The 17866-nt window shown below is 40.2% G+C and overlaps 1 protein-coding gene across 1 annotated transcript in view; it reads right to left on the reverse strand.

Moving 5' to 3' along the window:
- ZNF366 (zinc finger protein 366) overlaps positions 1-17866 on the reverse strand; it is a 71739-nt gene that overhangs the window by 53072 nt on the left and 801 nt on the right. The window lies entirely within an intron of this gene.

Here is a 17866-nt window from a genome sequence, read left to right on the forward strand (position 1 = left end):
TGGGACATCCTTTCCCCTGGACCTTGAACATCGACCAGGCAGCAGTCTTCCCAAACTAACGCCTGAGTGGCCCTTTTCTCATTAGGCACCAAATAAAAGCAATAAGTAAGGAAACCTGTTGCACTTGATACTGTGATGGAAAAGAAATGTGTTCAAAGATGAAGCTTCTGTTACATAGTGATTTCACACCAAGTGTGTTAAAGACCTTTATAGGGAGTAGAAATGGGGATGATAAAGGCTGAGTCACTATGACTTTGATTTGACTCTAACCTGCCCATACCCAGGTGCATGTACGTACTTCCTTCTTAGCCCCACAGACAATTTATTTGGAGAGAAGATACAGCACTACGTATGTAACACCATGCTTGTAGAATACACCTACTATATAGGAGAGCAGAGAGCCCAGGAGACCAAGTCAGAAAACCTGGCTTTGAATTCCAACTCCATCAGCTACTAACTTTCCTAAGCATCCATTTTCTCAGCTCCAATAACACTTTATTCATCAAATGTTTCTAACTCCCTGTACATATAGTTGGATTGCCTTTCTCTATTCCCTTTATAGGTAGACTGGCCTTGAGACTTGCTTTGGCCAACAGAATGTGAGCATATGTGACATGCGTCATTTCCTTATGGAATCTTTGAGAAGTAGTTCATGATTTTGCATGATTTTCTATCCCTCTGCCATAGCAACCTGAAACATTTCCAGTAATAGCTATTCTGTCAGCCTGAGGCCTAAAGTTAAGATGACCTGGAACAAAGTCACATTTTATCCAGGTAATGGATATGAAATGGAAGTAAGATGTAAATCCTTGTTTTCTTTCTTTCTTTCTTTCTTTCTTTCTTTCTTTCTTTCTTTCTTTCTTTCTTTCTTTCTTTCTTTCTTTCAAAACCATGGCAATTTGAAGGTTGTTTGTTATTAAAGTACAACCTAGCATATACCCTGACTAATACACTATTTCATGGATCTGGAGAACGATTAAAATGAGATACCTAATAGGTAGTATGCATGGCCCATAACAGGTGCTAAGTAAGTGTTAGTTCTTCCCTCCTTCACCACAATTCTCTGCTTTGATCCTTCTCAGCCCTTCCTTATAAGCCCTGAGCTATGCTACTCTGTAGAGAGTAATTTTCAATTAAGAGAGAATGAAAATGAACTTTAAGACTTCCTAAACAACTCCCTAAGACCCTTTAAAAAGTAAGAGAGCCAGAGTGGAGCAGAATGGAGAATTCCCAGGGTGGAAAGAGAACCTTCTCTCTGAAACCTATAAAAGAGAAAAGAGCTAAGGGTCTCAACAAGGAACTCAGCCAGAAAGCAAAACAAATGAACTCTGTAAATATCCAACCACAGATAGGCTGCCACCCTATAGCATCGTTCTGCTGTCATGGAACTGGAATCAGGGCATGGGCAGACATCTCACGGGATTCCAGTTCTCTCTTTCCTTTACTTATTTTTTTAATATAATTTATTGTCAAATTGGCTTACATACAACACCCAGTGCTCATCCCAGCAAGTTCACCCTCCTTTAACAAGTTATCTGTCCTGGAGTGGAGTATATTCCTTGATCTACTTGGTACCAACTTCGTTGACATTTCACCAAGAATGAGGAAACCAGCTAGACCTCCAGCTTTTAGCATTTTTCTCACTGGTTTCTTAAGAGGCCTCTCCCTTCCTCCACTCACATCCAGACTGTAGCTTCATGGGTCTGAGAGGGGAAGCCTACCAGGGCTTCTGATGCTGCTTTGACCACATCACTTGAAGTTGACCACTTCACAATTCATCCATTGAGGTCATCAACCTAATACCCTCTTAGGGTATTTAAATCCACTTTAAAGGAAAAAAATTTTCTACTGGAAGTTACTGTAGAAAGGGGTGTCTTTGAGCTTCACTAAAAGGGTACATCATAATTGATCAACTTAGACATAGGTCTCCAAGTTGTTGAAAATTTTGAAAAGAGGGGAGGAAAAGAGGAATGGATGAGACAGCTATATGAGGTCTGTAAGTTTAAAGTTGCTTCCAGTAATTAGAGGCAAGTTGGACACCTCTCTTTCAGAACCTCCACTGGTAGAAGAGATAGGCAGAAAATGGGAAGGGTGACAAAGGAGAACATTCATTCAAAAGACCTGTCTTAAGCATCTATGGGGGGAAGGTACTGTGCTGGGCATGGAGGGACAATGGCAAGAAGACAGTCATGGCCCTGACCTTTTCAAAGGGAATATACATTATTGCTCTTTTGTGTGGGTTCATTGCAGAATTTTACCATCCCTGCCCATCCGCAACCACTAGATGCCAATAGTGGCCCCTATTCATTCTGCTAAGCACAAGGTATCCTCCCTGTTTTCAGATGTCTCAGCAGGGGACCAGACTGCCTCCAGTTGAGAACTACTGAACTTGAGTAATGATAGCTACTGAAGGTGATATAACAGAGCCCTTAAAGGGGCTTAGGGACCCCAGTGAGGGTAGAAGGAGTGAAAGAGGCCTACCCTGAGACCCCTTCCTCTCCCTGAGATGGCTCTTGATGTCTACATGTTTCCCCAAGGAAGACAAAGGATGATAGGAAAAAGGGGGCACATTCATTGCGCGCCCAATATGGCTGGGTAAAGTACTATGAATGTTCAAGGGCGTTATGTTAGAAAGAGGCTGAGCAATATGTGGGAGGAACACAAACTTGGAAGTCAGGCAACCCAGGGTTTGAGTTCTGGGTCCTCCACTTACCATCTGTGACAGGGCACGAACTGTCTGCATCCCAGTTTCCTCAGTTGTAAAATGGTGATTAAAAAATGAGTAAGCCACCTCACAGGGTTATTATGAGATCCCATAAAATAAGAAATATAAAGCACTTGATACCAAACAAACAAAAAATGGGGCTCAAATAGTAACTATCATTTACTAGTATCCGGGCTTCCTAACAACACTGGTAAGAAGATATTCTATTAGTTGTAAAGAGGAAAGAAGAAGACCTAAGACAAGACTAGGGCTAGGAGCTAGAAAAATAATAAGGCAATCAGTAATTCTCATTTCAAGTTCCTTGATTTTTACTTCATCTGAACTGGCTGAGAGAGAATCCCGGCAGTTACCATGGCCCTAAAAATGGGCCCCCTGGACCCCAGGCTATTGCATACTGACCAGACTACTGGGATGGGGGAAGGGGACATTTTGGGTCAAAGACGATGGACGGGGACAAACTAGTTTGCTGAGGTGTACAACATGCTGCTGGGGAGGTCTAGATTAAGTTGGCTGAAGGAACCCGTGAGTTATGAAGGAGGTGGGTTGGAGGCCTGGGGCTTGGTAATGTAGGTTTACATGCTTCCAAGAGCTGATACTTGAAGGACTGGATTTGTTCTGTGTGGTCCCAGGGGCAGGAACAGGGCCAGTGGATGGAGGTGACAGGGATGCATTCATCTCTAGTCAGTACAGCCATTAATTTACTGGAAACTTGTGAAAGGCTCGAACTGGAATTTATTCACTGTAGTGATCGTAGCACGAGCCCAGAGCGTCACCCACGTGGGACAGCCATGGAGTCATAGCTGCTAGGATTATTACCAGCTGGTCTTAGAAAAAGCAGCCAGCTCTGAAAAGCTGACTGTCTCTACATCTGAGACTTATGTTAAAAAACAGTATGTCAGCCAGCACTGAAACTCAGGGCAGCCCATCTATTAAAGCCCAGCAACAGGTACTTTACCCTTACCTTCAACACTGCACTTTGCAAACACTGAAACAAACAAACAGAAAAACCCCTCTATTAGGCTCAAATATTGTTTAGGTAATAAAGCCAAATAACTATCCATGGGATAATCTGGAAGTGCAATTTTAAGCTAGATAAACATTGAGCCTGCTACGAAAGTTCATTCTAACTTCCTTTGACCCTCTTATAACTGTGGTCCTCAGCATTTTGGTTTGTGGTAAGAAAGCATTGCTTCTCTCCTATCTAGAAGGTCTACTGGGCCTGTTTCCTCTTGCAGTTTTTAAAGAGGAATATAGCTTGCATTTGAGTTCCAAGCCCAGCTCTTACTGCCTAATTCTGTTTTGATGCATCTGATACATAAAGTTGATAGACTTGTAAAGTGTGTGGGACCAGAAGAGACAGAAGCACCATTATCTCTCTAGCTTGAGCTCACTGAAGTAAAAGCTCCCAAACACAGCATCTGCATAAAAGCAGCTGTCCTAACCGCCTGCCTATGATGAAGGAAATACAGATGAGGAATCACATATCTAGAATTGCCCTCTCTTCCTATTTCACGTTTTCAGTTATTCGTCGTTCATTCCAAAAACATCTATCAAGTCCCGACTATGTGTCAAAAACAGTGCTCAGTGGTGCCTAATGCAACAATAATATTTTCTGAGTGTTTCCTATGTGTCAAGAATGTATGAAAGACATCACATGCATTAACTCGTGTGACCGTCCCAGCATCATATGAGGTAGGTTCTTTTCCCCATCTTACCAATGAGGAAATACGTTAAACAAACTGCCCAAGGTCACACAGATAAGAAGGAAGGAATCAGTAGTTTTTTTTGAAGATAATTGTTTGATGAAGAAATTAAACAGTAATGATACGTACTTCCAGATACTTTCTAGACTTCTGTCAAATATACAAACCGGCTGTAGGTAGCAGTTTAAGAATGGGAAATCTGCTTGCCACCCAAGACCTAGATTATTTAAAGTACCTCCCTGCATTTTATTAGTGAACCCCAGTTTTGGTCTCCTGCAGTGATTCCCAGACGTCTCAGCATGAGGACTCCATTGTAAATTATAAAAATAAACCCATTTTCAAAATCCCCAGTAGGTTAGAAACAATACAAAATAGCCCAAAGCCCTTTGAATTCAGTAACATTTAAAAATTAATTTATACTTTATTAATCACCCTAATATAGTTATATTTGAAGAGCAGAGGCACATAGACATTCACAACACTGTTTAATCAGTAAGTTTAATCTGAGTCCTCAGATCCCTAGAGATTCACAGAGCTGTATTGCTTCAGCCAGATTGTTTCCCTTTGAGCCTCAGTTTTCTCATCTCTAAAGTGGAGATAATAAGAGCTTTTTTAGAGGACCTCAGAGAAAGTTAATGTGAGGCCAGCAGGACCGTGGAGGGCTCTTGTTCTTGAGACTACAAAAATGCTTAAAAGCACAGTCCCTGACAAACATGATTCCGATCCAGTTAGGGAGAACAGAAGCACATGAGAGAGTTAGTGAGTTGGGCATCCCACTGAAGTAAACTGCCTTCTGCAACCTAGTTGTAGAATTTGACTTGATAATGTATAAGGCAGAGAGTGTGTGCACAACGGGTTCACTATCACCTTACACATGGGAAATTTAATTCACTTGAAAGCTATCAATTTTTCGTTGTGTTCGTGTTGGGCCGCTGTCTCTGACTGAGACACTTGAAGTTACAGGGACCCCACGTGTTCTGGGTTTAGATTCGTCCCTTGCTTTGCTGCCAGGAGATTGCAACGGGGGAGCATGAGCCTGTGCACATCATGGTGATGGAAGATGTTTGATTTGGTTTGGTTTGAAGCTGCAACTCACATTTATTGAATGGCTGCCATGGTGAGGGGGTTATACAATGGCCCTAATATTAATATTTGATGATATTTTGATCCAAATATAATTTAAAGCACATTTATCATGCAAATTGAAACTTGCTGTTTAACTTAGCTGGCTCAACCCCCAGCCTGAAGTCACAACCTTACACTTTTATAGCCTGCATTCACCACATTTTCAGGATATCGTTGACTCCAGGGATAGAATCTTCTAAGTTTCCCTCTGTGAGAGTGGCTTGGGGGCAGCAGAAATTACTCCAGTATCTCCCTTTGGGTTCTTGGACTAAGAAAACAAACTGTTCTGTCACCCCCAAACCCCTACTTCATGGCTTTAGTGAGCACACAGCTGGATAACCTAGCTGCCTCTCTTCCTTCCACTGCCAGGAAAGTGGGTCCCATGAGCAGTGGAGTTCAGATTAATAATTAAAAGGCCAACATTTATTGAATATTACTGTGGGGCAGGCGCTGTATGAAGCAATTATGTGAATTACCACCCTTAATCCTCACAACAAACCCTAAGAGGGTGGTGCTGTTTTACACCTGTCATGCAGATGAGATTAGAACTGCCCATTTGTTGATTATCACACTGCTGGCAAGCAAGAGGGTTGGGACTTAATTTTAAGCAGCTACCCCCACCATGTGAGTCGTGAGCACGCCTCTGTATGGTCTTGTCATTCCTCCCAGATACACCTTGCTTGCTGGGATACATTCTCACCCTGGTTGATGGCCACATTGTACATGTTGCCAGGAGGATGGGGACCAGATACATGGGGAGGTACCTGAGTGAGAAAGAACAAAGCCTTTGGTTGTGGCTTTATATGTGGCAGTTGGTGATGTGCTGGCAGGGGAAGATCAAGAGGGATCCGATGATATGAGATGATCGTTCTTAAAGAAATTCTCAGAGTTTGAACTTGAAATCAGAAGCATCCCTAAGGGATCAACTGACCAACCCCTTCATTTTACAGATAAGAAATAGAGGCTCAGATAATTGCCCACAGCCACGGAGCTGGTGTGGGACTCAAAACTCCTTTCTCTCTGTCTTCCTCTCTCCTCTCCTTATTTTTGATTTGGTACAAAAGGATATTTGGTGACAATGTTTCCTCTATACCCCTTCCCCTACCCCAGCCATCCCATTCCCCTACCCAAAGGCAAATCCTATTAGCAGGTCTATTGTATCCTTTTAGAGATATTCTCTGCACCTCGAAAGTATACTTTTATTTTGTTATTAACAAAATTGGTAGCATTATGTAACCTGGCACAATCTTGCTTTTTGTACTTAACTATACAGGTTGGAGATCGCTCCATTATTACAACATATTTTTTTCTTTCAAAATTATAACAGCTTTATTGAGATATAGTTTACATAATATAAAATTCATACATTTCCAACTGCCATTGTGATGAGTTTTAGAAAATTTATGTAGCTATACAATCATGACCAGAATCTACTTTTGGAAGAATTTCATTACCCCCCAAAAAGTTCATTGTGTTCGTTTGCATTCACTTCCAGCCTCTACCTCCAGCCCAGGCAACCACCCAGCAACTTTTCATCTCTGTAGTTTTTTGCTTTTCACAATTTCACATACATGAAATCATTCAGTATTTGTTCTATACCTGGCTCCTTAGATAACATGTGTCTGTTTATTTCACTTAACCAATTTTTGAGATTCAGGGCGCCTGGGTGGTTCAGTTGGTTAAGGGTCTGACTCTTGATTTCGGCTCAGGTGATGATCTCACGGTTCGTGGGTTCGAGCCCCGTTGGGCTGGGCGCTGTCAGTGCACAGCCCACTTGGGATTCTCTCTCTCCCTCTCTGTCTGCCTCTCCCCCGCTTGCTTGCTCTCCATCTCTCTCAAAATAAAGAAGTAAACTTTTAAAAAAAGGTTGCTTTTGAAATCCATCTACATTATTGCATATAACAGTATAGTTCCTTTTTGTTGTTGGGTAGTACTCCATTGTACAGATATAACAATTTTTATCTCCTCATTGATTGACCTTTGAATTGTTTTCAATTTGGGGCAACTGTGAATAATGACGCTGCGAACCTTTGTGTGCAAGTCTTTTATATGGACGTTTGATTTCACTGTTGAGGGGTAGTTACCCAGAAGTAGAATTGCTGGGTTGCATGCTAAGTATATATTTAACTATTTAAGAAACCGCCAAGCTGTTTTCCAAAGTGTTATACCCTGTAACATTCCCAGTGGCGGTGTGTTAGAGCTCTAGTTTCTGCACATCCTCAACAACATTTGGTATTTTCAGTCTTTTTGGTTTGGGACATTTTACTGGATGTGTACTGATGTCACAGTTTTAATTTGCATTTTCTTTTACATATCTTTTCATGTGCTTGTTTGCCATTTGGACATTGTCTGTGGTTAAGTATCCAAACTTTTTGCAGTTTTTAATTGGGTTGTGTGTCCTATTATTGAATTGTTAAGAGTAAGAGTTCTTTATATATTCCATATATATTCTTTACCAGCTCTGTTTTGCAAATGTTTTCTCCTAGTTAATAGCTTGTCTACTTTTCTAAGGGTGGGTTTTTTTGAACAGCAAAAGGTTTTAATTTTGACGAAGGCCATCTTATCAATTTTTTCATTGATTGTGCATTTTGTGCTGTAACTAAGAAATCATTGACTAACCATGGTTACAAAGATTTTCTCCTATGTTTTCTTTTAGAAATTTTATAATTTCAACTCTTACATTTAGGTCTATGATATACGCTAATTTTTTTTTCTAAATATAATATATTGTCAAATTAGCTAACATACAGTGTATACAGTGTGCTTTTGTTTTTTGGGGTAGAATCCCGTGGTCATTGCTTACATACAACACTCAGTGGTCATCCCAACAAGTGCCCTCCTCAATGCCCATCACCCCTTTTCCCTTTTCCCTCACCGCCCTACCCACCCTCAGTTTGTTCTCTGTATTTAAGAGTCTCTTATGGTTTGCCTCCCTCCCCCTCTGTTTGTAACTATTTTTTCCCCTTCCCTTCCCCCATCGTCTTCTGTTAAGTTCCTCAAGTTCCACATATGAGTGAAAACATATGATATATGTCCTACTCTAAGTTAATGTATGTGTATGGTGTGAAGTAAGAGCCTGAGGTCGTGTTTTCTTTTGGATATAGTTATTCAGTTATTCCAGTGCTATTTGCTTCACAGATTGTCTTTCCCTCACTGCATTGCCTTTACACCTTTGTCATGGTTGAGCATACCTAGAGTCCATTCCTGGAGTTTATTATATTCGTTCTTTTGTAAGGCTGTATAATACTCCATTCTATAGATGCTTAATCATTTCCTTATTGATGGACAATTATGCTATTTTTAATCTTTTCATCCTACTTCAAATAATGCTGTGGCAAATATATTGCATTGTAGGAATGTGTTTTTGCATCTTATAAGATTAATTCCAAGAGAAGTCAATTGTACATTTTGATAGACATTTACAGATTGCTCTCTGTAGTAAGTTTTGATCATTCACTATCACACCAGCTGTATGAGCGTACTCTCCAGATCCCCAGAAACAAATATGCTAACAAATGTTTCATCTTTTATTTCATTAAGTAGGTAAAAAAAAATAGTATCTGGTAGTTTTAATTTGTATTTTCTTATTATGAAGTAGGATGAGTATCTTTTATTCTTTACAAATTTTAGGGTCAAGTATATCTCATTTTACGTGAAATGTGGTTTATGTCCTTTGCCTCTTCTCTCACCATATTAAGTTCCTTGTGATAAACATTGTGTATATTTCCCCTAGTTTTGTGTTTGTCTTTTGACCTTGTTTATTGAGTTTTGGCCCTATAGAAGCCTTTTATTTTAAGTGATAATGTATAATAAATAAGTCTTCTGGGTAAAACCAGAAAACTTTTCCTACTCTGAGATTAGAAACAAAAATGAATCTCTCATTTTTTTGTATTTTTTACGTTCTTATTTATAACATTTAAAGTTTTTGATCTATCTGGAGTTCAACTTAAGAAATAAAGTAGGGATATAAGTATTTCCCCCTTAAATAGCTACCTAGTGGCCCTAACATAGTTAATTATATAATCCAACGTTCCCCTCTGATAGGCAGTGCTTTTTTTGTCACCTACTAAATTTCCATATGCATTTGGGTTTACTGATCTGATTTATGTATTCTCTGACTCCTTCTGTCCTGTGTTACTTATGTTTTCAAAATAACACAGCAAATGAAGCACTTTATGAATTGCTTGCAGTAACACTTAAGTCCTTTCTCACCTTCTATCCTAGTGTTACTAGCTAACAAAATTCAAACTCTTTTTTAGCATCCCAAAGGAAAATATAATTAGGGTAGTAAGTCTCTTTGGAAGTATAGGCAAGTAATAATCAGATACTACATTTTTGAGTCAAATAATTTGGTGCTAATCCATGGTTTCCTTCTAGAACAACCAATGATTTTTGGATAGGCTGTATCTCTGTACATATGTGTATGTTTATACACATGTGTGTAATGTCCATGTGCCATGAACAGAAGAAATAGCCCTTTATTAAGTAAACTGAGTCCTCCTCCCCCCAAGTCTGTATCGGTTGAAGAACAAATAAATCTAGCACTTTATGCCTTAATCATTCTGGGGTGGGATTTGCTCATGATTCAGGGTCCTCCCTGTCCTCATGTATGAAATATGTGATGACCAAATTCCTCTCCTAGGAGGGTCAGAAGGAGCACAAAGGAGGCAGTGTAAGTCATAGTAAAGAATGGGATGTCTGAGCACTTAGAGGTTGTGAAGGCACACTAAATAGGATTGCTTTCTTCAGAATGATGTGGTCTTGTGCTGTACCTTCTTTTCCCAAAACTGGGCTCTCCACTCCTTCTCCAACATCCTGTACAGACCTGGGGCCCAGGCTGCAGCCAGGAGATAAGAACTCTCTACCCCTGGGAACCTGGACCGAGCCAGAGATGGGTCATTGTGCTGAGGAGGGACTGGGTGGCAGGAACACTGTGGATGAAGTTGGAGGAGATGCCGACTTGCTTGCTGCATTCCTGGATGTCTCCTGAATGTCAAGAAAGATGATGCTGGGAACAGTCCCTCCTTACCCAGCTCTCTAAAAACCCTGGCAAGAGGAGGGATTCTGCATATACCTACGAGTAACTGTGGAACTTTTTTTAATGTTCTTCACCCTAAAAGTTCAGTGTTGAATAATTCAGGAACCCCATCTTGATGGATTAAGTACAGTTCTCCTTAGCACCTTAAAAGTGTTTTATATATATATGTATATACATATATACACACATATATATATGTATATAATATACATGTATATATGTTTTATATATTGATGTGTGTATATATATATATACATATACGTATATTCATATATAATTATTTTTATATATGTATATATAATTATTTTTAGCATAATGATGGAAGATCTCTCTTTATTTTTCTTTTTTAACTGAAAAAGTCCTGTAGGGTGGGAGTTGGGGGAGGGAGGATCCACTATGCTGTGGGGAAGAAAACTGCCTGAACTAGAAAAGCAGCAAGAAAAAAGTGGTGGCATACTGTAATGGGTGTTCAATAAAACTGGGTTGAAATCGTGAAGTTCTTCATCTCCCAGCACTTCCTGTGGAATAAGGCCAGAGGGCCTTGATTAAGGGGGGAAGCCACCATCTCCAAGCAGGCAGAGGCCTGGATGAAGCAAACCAGAGGCTATTCCGGTCCTCTCCCTCACTCTCTTCCGGCCCTGCTTCCTTTCCCCACCCCTCCAACAATAGCCCCCTCTTGATTTCTGTTCCAAGACAGAACAGTGAGTGCAAAGGAAACTTTAAGGATTCTTTCCACAGAGTTTTCTAACTGGGAAAGTGAGGTGTATGTGTTGGCATCTGCGCCTTGGCCGTGATGCTGGAGACTGAGGCCCCCTTCCTTCTCCCAGGGTCAGACTCAAGGCAGGCGGCAGAGTTTCTTGTCCCCAGTGTCCAGCATTCCAAGCAAGAAGCTGGTAGAGAAGCTCTTCTTCCTGGAAGGACTCTGAGGTTATTCTGTCTTACATGGTTGCTTTTAATTTTTTTTCAAGCTGCTGAAAGCTGAATGTCTTTTGGGGCTAATGTACCCCAAAATACTTGTCACTACCCCTGCTGGGACTTCCTTACGCTAAGCTAGTAGCTTGTAGGATAGGCAGACCCCCATCCCCTCCCCAAGATTCATTAGATCTGGAGAAGTCCTGGGAATCTGCCCCAGGTGATTCGGATGTTTGGTGCTCAGAATACACTTGAAAAACAATACCCCAGATCTTTCCTCTCTCAGATTATCAGGGCCCCTTGATGTGGAGTTAACTTGTTTGGTGAGACCACAAAAATCATACCTAATGTTACTCAGAGCTGAATAGAGTCAAGACTTAGCCAGTAACCACTATAACCACTCTCCAAGAGGGAGTTATGTTGTCTTGGATAAGGTCAAAGTTAAAAAATGGCTTTGTAACTCTTTGGAACAGGAACCTACATTCTGAAATCACCCTGTATACAATAGATCACAACCCTAAGGTAGTGCTGCTCAAACTTGAATTTGTACCTTCATCTCATGGAGATCAGGTTAAGATACTGATTCTTTTTTTTTTTTTATGTTTATTTATTTTGAGAGGGAGAGAGTGTGTGCAAGTGGAGGAGGGGCAGAGAGAGAGAGAGAATCCCAAGCAGGCTCCTCACTGTCAGCACAGAGCCCGTTGAGGGGCTCAGTCTCACAAACCATGAGATCTTGACCTGAGCCGAAATCAGTAGTCAGACGTTTAACCGACTGAGCCACCCAGGTGCCCCAAGATACTGATTGTGACACAGGAGGTCTAGGATGGAGCTAAAGGTTCTGCTTTTCCAACAAGAAAAATCATCATCCTGGGTGATGCCATGTTGTTGGTTTTTAAACTACGGTTAAGGAACACTACCTTAAGGAATACTTAATTTTTAAAAATATTATTAGCTACAGGTAACACTTTCTCCTTAATGAGAAAGCTGAAAACAAGCCAACATCAGTTTAGTGGCCTTGAGTAAATCACTTTCTTTCTATAATTTATCGATTAAACAAGGTGGTTGTTTTTTTTTTTTTTTTCATTTCTGAAATGGGAGCAAGAGAGTATTAAGTGAAATGATGTGTATTAAGTCCTTAGCTGGCCCACTCCTCCACAAACACTGCCACTGGTGGTGGTGGTGCTCTGGCGGTGCTCATTCTCCTGTTGGATATCAGTGGCCGTCACAGATGGCCAAGCGAGGCCATAACCTATTATTGGAAAATGGGAGGATGAGTCAGACTTGCCTTTGAGTGCCGTGGTACTTGGCTTTATTACTGTGAACAGAGAGTGCATTTTCCAGTTTCTGCAAATAACAGAAACCTTAGACCCCTCGGGCCCCTTGTTGTTATTCTGTATTTATATTTACCCCCTTATATTGGCCAAATAAGTGCAAAACTGCTTCATTCCAGTATTTATTCATTTGATTGTCTCCATTGCCCAATTATGTAAAGGAAAGGGTATTGTGCTCCACAAGGATATCACATTTCCCTCCCTGGCTTCGCCCCTTCATGTTTGTGTAAACTCAGCCTAAGTGGCATCCCTTTACTTGAATTTACAACCCTGCCTATAAAAAACCAGACAGTGCTGAGCATTTCCTACAAGGCTGAATTCTGGCTCACAGCTCTTGTAGCCAAGGAAAAACAAATTCATGCTCTCTCTCTCTCTCTCTCTCTCTCTCTCCCCCCCTCTCACCCTCCCTCCAAAAACAATTTGCAAATCCATCATCTGCCCAGAAAACAAACGGAAAATAAAATGCAACTGAGTCTTTTTTGTGTATCTGATAAATGTTTATCTCCCATGAGCAAGTGGGTGGGGTCTTTGCCAAGATGACACATTAATATCCATGTAGTAGCCCCATGCACATAATGGTGGAACGAGCCATAATTCCAGTCAATTCAAGTGGGGAATAAATATGTCAAGCTGGCAATTTGGCATTGTCTAGACCCCAAAAAAGTTTGACTAACTTTTTCTTATTAACTGTTGCATTTGGCTTTATATAAAGATAGCAACTTTCTTTCTTTCTTTCTTTCTTTCTTTCTTTCTTTCTTTCTTTCTTTCTTTCGAGCACACGAACAAGGGAGAGGGGCAGAAAGAGAGAGAGAGAGGGAGAGAATCTTAGGCTCTATGCTTACTGCAGAGCAGTGATCCCAGTAGACCCTGGGATCATGACCTGAGTGAAAATCAAGAGTCAGACACTCAACTGACTGAGCCATCTAGGCACCCCTAAAGATAGCATATTTCACTCTAAAGCCCACTTATATATTATTTATTCAACAAATATTTATTTTACATCTATTATATGTCATGTGCTATTCCAGGCTCTGGGCACATAGCAGCGAACAGATGAAGTCCCTGTCCTCATGGTGCCTACTTTCTAGTGAACTCGTATAATACACATATCTCTTGATGAAGACATGTTCTTTCTCTTTTTCTCTAAATGTCTTTGTTTTTATCTAAAAGTATTTAGTATTTGAATGGTCACAAAAGAGCAGTGATCGTTAGGCCATGTTTGTTGTCTCTCTGTTCCTGTCAGATGCAGACCTGCGTCCATTGCTGCTCTCTGAACATATGAGAAAAAAATTGAGTGATTTAGGTGGAAATAAGAACAACTTTTTCTATAAGTTGCAGATTTTTCTTATAATTAAAGCAGACTTAACTTGGCTTGTCAGTGCTGGTTTTTCACACACCATTATCTATCTTTTGCCTTTCCATGTCACCATTAACTTAGGGATGAGGAACTAATGTCTAAAATAGGCTCAGCAAGCATACATTATAAAAGTGCAAAAATAATAAAAAGCTTATGAGATTAAATCTAGCAATAATTTTTTAAACTTGAGTAGAAAAATTTAGTATCTGGTTTCTTTTTTTTGACTAAATGAACAACGCATACTCACTATAAGATGAAAACAATGTAGAAATGCATCAAGCAAAAAGTGCTACGCATGTGGCATTGCAATATTTATACACCTATGTAATTGCTCTTTTCTCTTTTTATGATTTATGTATGGTTCTAGAACCCTGGTTAGTCTCATCAGATTACTTGACAGTTCTTACTTTATAATACTAACGGCTTCTAGAATAACAACTGATAAAGTCAAAACTAATTTTTAGAAAGAATATCCAATGCTGAATAGGAATTCCGCTTAAAAGCATGGTTCTTAAAACATGCATTTTTATTTAATGTCAGTGCAATCCTGAGGAAAACGAAGTAAGACACTTACCATTCATTTCAGAGAATCAAAGAACGTCTGTATCAGAAGCAAATAGATCATCCAGGGCAGCGAGCAGGGGAGAAGAGTGGAAACCACCCCCCAGGTGAATTCTGATATACACTGAACGCACACAGACCACCGTGAGAATTCATCATTTTGCAGACGAGAAAACTGAGGTCTGAGCCAGTAAAGAAACCTTTCACGTCACACATACAGAGAATGGTAGAGGTCAGACCAGAACAGAACAACCGTGTTGTGACTCCCAGTCTACTCCTTGTTCCACTACACTAAGCCACATTAGAAGATACCTTTTGCACAACAGTGTAGAACAACTCAACTTCAATTTGTTCTCCGAAGATTAAGTTTTCCAAACAAATCTATATTGTATCAAAACCTCTTAGTCCAACAAAAGAACCTCAAAGTTTTACGTTATTAGTGATAGATTTCTGGTTGCTGTTGTGGTTGCATGTTTTCTTCTGGAAAGTGGAGGCGGAAGTTTAACCAAGACCTAAGTTAAAGTATCATTAGTATTGACAAACTAATCAGCCTGTAGGTTTTAAAGTTTAGAGTGAGCAAAATAGCAGTTAAATGAACCACACCTCCCACCCCACCACCCCCACCTCCAGCCACACACACACTATTGGTGATTGTGGTGTTCTTTTTATCTGTGTGAAGCTAAGTGGCTCTTTACTAAAATGTTTGGGGAGAGAGATCACTGAGTGTGCTTTGCCCTCAGTAGGGAGAGAACGTGTCATTTCAAGTCCTTTCTGTCTAGCTGAATCGTGGAACTGCCACAGTGGTCTCCAAAAAACATGTCTCCAGCCCTCTAGGGCCAGGGAAAAGGTCACCAATGACCAGAGCTCAAGAGCTGGGGGAAATAGGTGAAAGGGAGAATAAACATCTACAGCATAATTGCAGTCTTTTCGAACATTCGTCTAGGTTGAAAACTTTTATTCCAAGGCAACCTTTCCCCTGCATTGAGCTCTGTTGACCACAGCTGGCATTTTAATGAGACTAAATCTGGTGTTTCTGCCATTAGCGGAGATGAACATCAAAGCATTAAACTCTACCTTCCTTTGTTTTACAAGAACTTAGGGTTCAGGATACCTTCACTAAATATGTGTCCAACTCTAAAGCTATGAGGAATACTTTTGTTCTGATAGACCTTCGGCACAGTATTGATCAAAGATAATAACACAAATTACAAAGGATGTATTCTATTATCAGCATTAAAAAAATACAGCACCCTCAAGTATTAGTACCTGACTTAAAAAATTACAACTGACATTGATTGACTCCTAATCTTTGCCATGCATTGTCAACAATTGCCATGGCTAATGCATTGCATAAATAATCTTATTTAATCCCCACAACTGTATTATGTGGGTGCAGTTTTACCTTTAAGAAAACTGAGGCTTAGAGAAGTGAATAAGCTGTCCTAAAAGCCTGTGGTCAGTAAATGACAGAGCTGGAATTCAAACCCGAATTTGTATGACAAAGAGTCTATGCTTTTGATGTTCTGCTTTCTTCAATTTGATTCACATCCCAACACAAAGGCCTATAGGACACATCCTAACATAATTTAACATTTGTTTGACAAATTTGTAATTTTATTATAGGCACAGTTCAGGCACAAATAACGAAATCTTCTTTGTGTCAAATTCTGGATCATTCCACACTGGAGTTCCCCTAATGATATCACAGAAGAGCCTCTGATGACCCCAAAGAAGAATCACACAGTGGAAGTTTCCACACAGGCTAACTCACTCCTTGCAGTTGAGTGGAGACAGATTAGTAGCAACTAGACTAAATGACTCAATGGCTTTTTTCTTTAGGGATCTGAATTTCTTCCCCCCAGCATCAAACACATATTCTCATGGCAAAGGCTTAACAACTTAAATGGAAATAATGAATATATATTTTTTAAAGAACACATCCTGAGATCCTTTATCTCCGGGGCCACAGTGAAGACGCATGCTAGAAGTGGGGCTGTTTTTTGCACCAATGTCATCATGCCCACCTTTTGCCTCACTTGTCTTTAGTCCATGTGACTCTACTGTCACTTTTTTTGTCACACCACGTTCCATCTGATGCTTTTATTCGGTAACCAAAACTACAGAGCTTTCTGTGATGTTGTTTTAATTGAGCACAAAATTAAATACGTTATCAAGAAAAAATGAAACTGAAAGAAGCAAGTCAAGATCGCAACCAAAAGTTTTCCGCAGGGGTCACAGTGGCTGACAAAAAAGATGCAAAATGCCCCAGTGTGTCAGTCCTGCCTACTTTTTGACCTGAAGATCTATGAAACGGGTGGCTAGGGTAGGTGGTAGGGGCCTGGAAAGCATGTTCAAGTGCTCTTAGAACCATTTTGCATCCTCTAGCAAGCAGACGCTGATCATAGCTCTCTTAAATTGCTCGCTTTATAGTGCTCTTAAAGAAAGCCTCTTAAAAAAAGGAGAAGAAAAAAGAAGTCTGACTAATGGAACAAAACCTGCACAACAGCCTGGTTGTATCCTCTGTTCTCCCTCTTGTTAAGATGATGGCTCAGTTTTGACTAAAGATGAATTACTTGATTATGGTTAATACACGGTCTGGCCAAATTAATTTATAAATGAGAAACTAGTTGCTTTTATCACACTCTTCCAAGCCAAGGTTACTTCAATCCCTAAATTTTATAGAAATTAGTATTTAAAAAAACTCTGCATGATTTTGTCCTTCACCCATTCAACACCTCTCTGAATTAAATGATTAATATGAGTAAATACACGTTGTCTTTCCAATTGACCTTGCTGGCCTCTTTTGCCAGTGTGCTCTTGGCTCCCTCATGGCTTGCCATCATGAGTTTTTGGTAATGTTATCCTTTCTGACAAATTTAATTGAGGCAAGTTAGACTTTCAAAAACTAGTTGTCTGCATAAGCTTGACCAGTTTGCTATGGAAAACCAGGTGCTGGGTGAATATTTTTCAACTGCGTCTGTAGCTTAGTTTTTCACTTGTACTGTAAGAGGAGATCAATCTTAGTCTTCCTATTCTAGTCACATGTGGTTGTCCAAAACTAAAGCTCTGTGACCCCAGATCTTTGCCGCCTTTTGTGTGGCAGATGACATCTTC

Source organism: Acinonyx jubatus, chromosome A1, assembly GCF_027475565.1.
Source record: "Acinonyx jubatus isolate Ajub_Pintada_27869175 chromosome A1, VMU_Ajub_asm_v1.0, whole genome shotgun sequence".
Lineage (NCBI taxonomy): Eukaryota > Metazoa > Chordata > Mammalia > Carnivora > Felidae > Acinonyx > Acinonyx jubatus.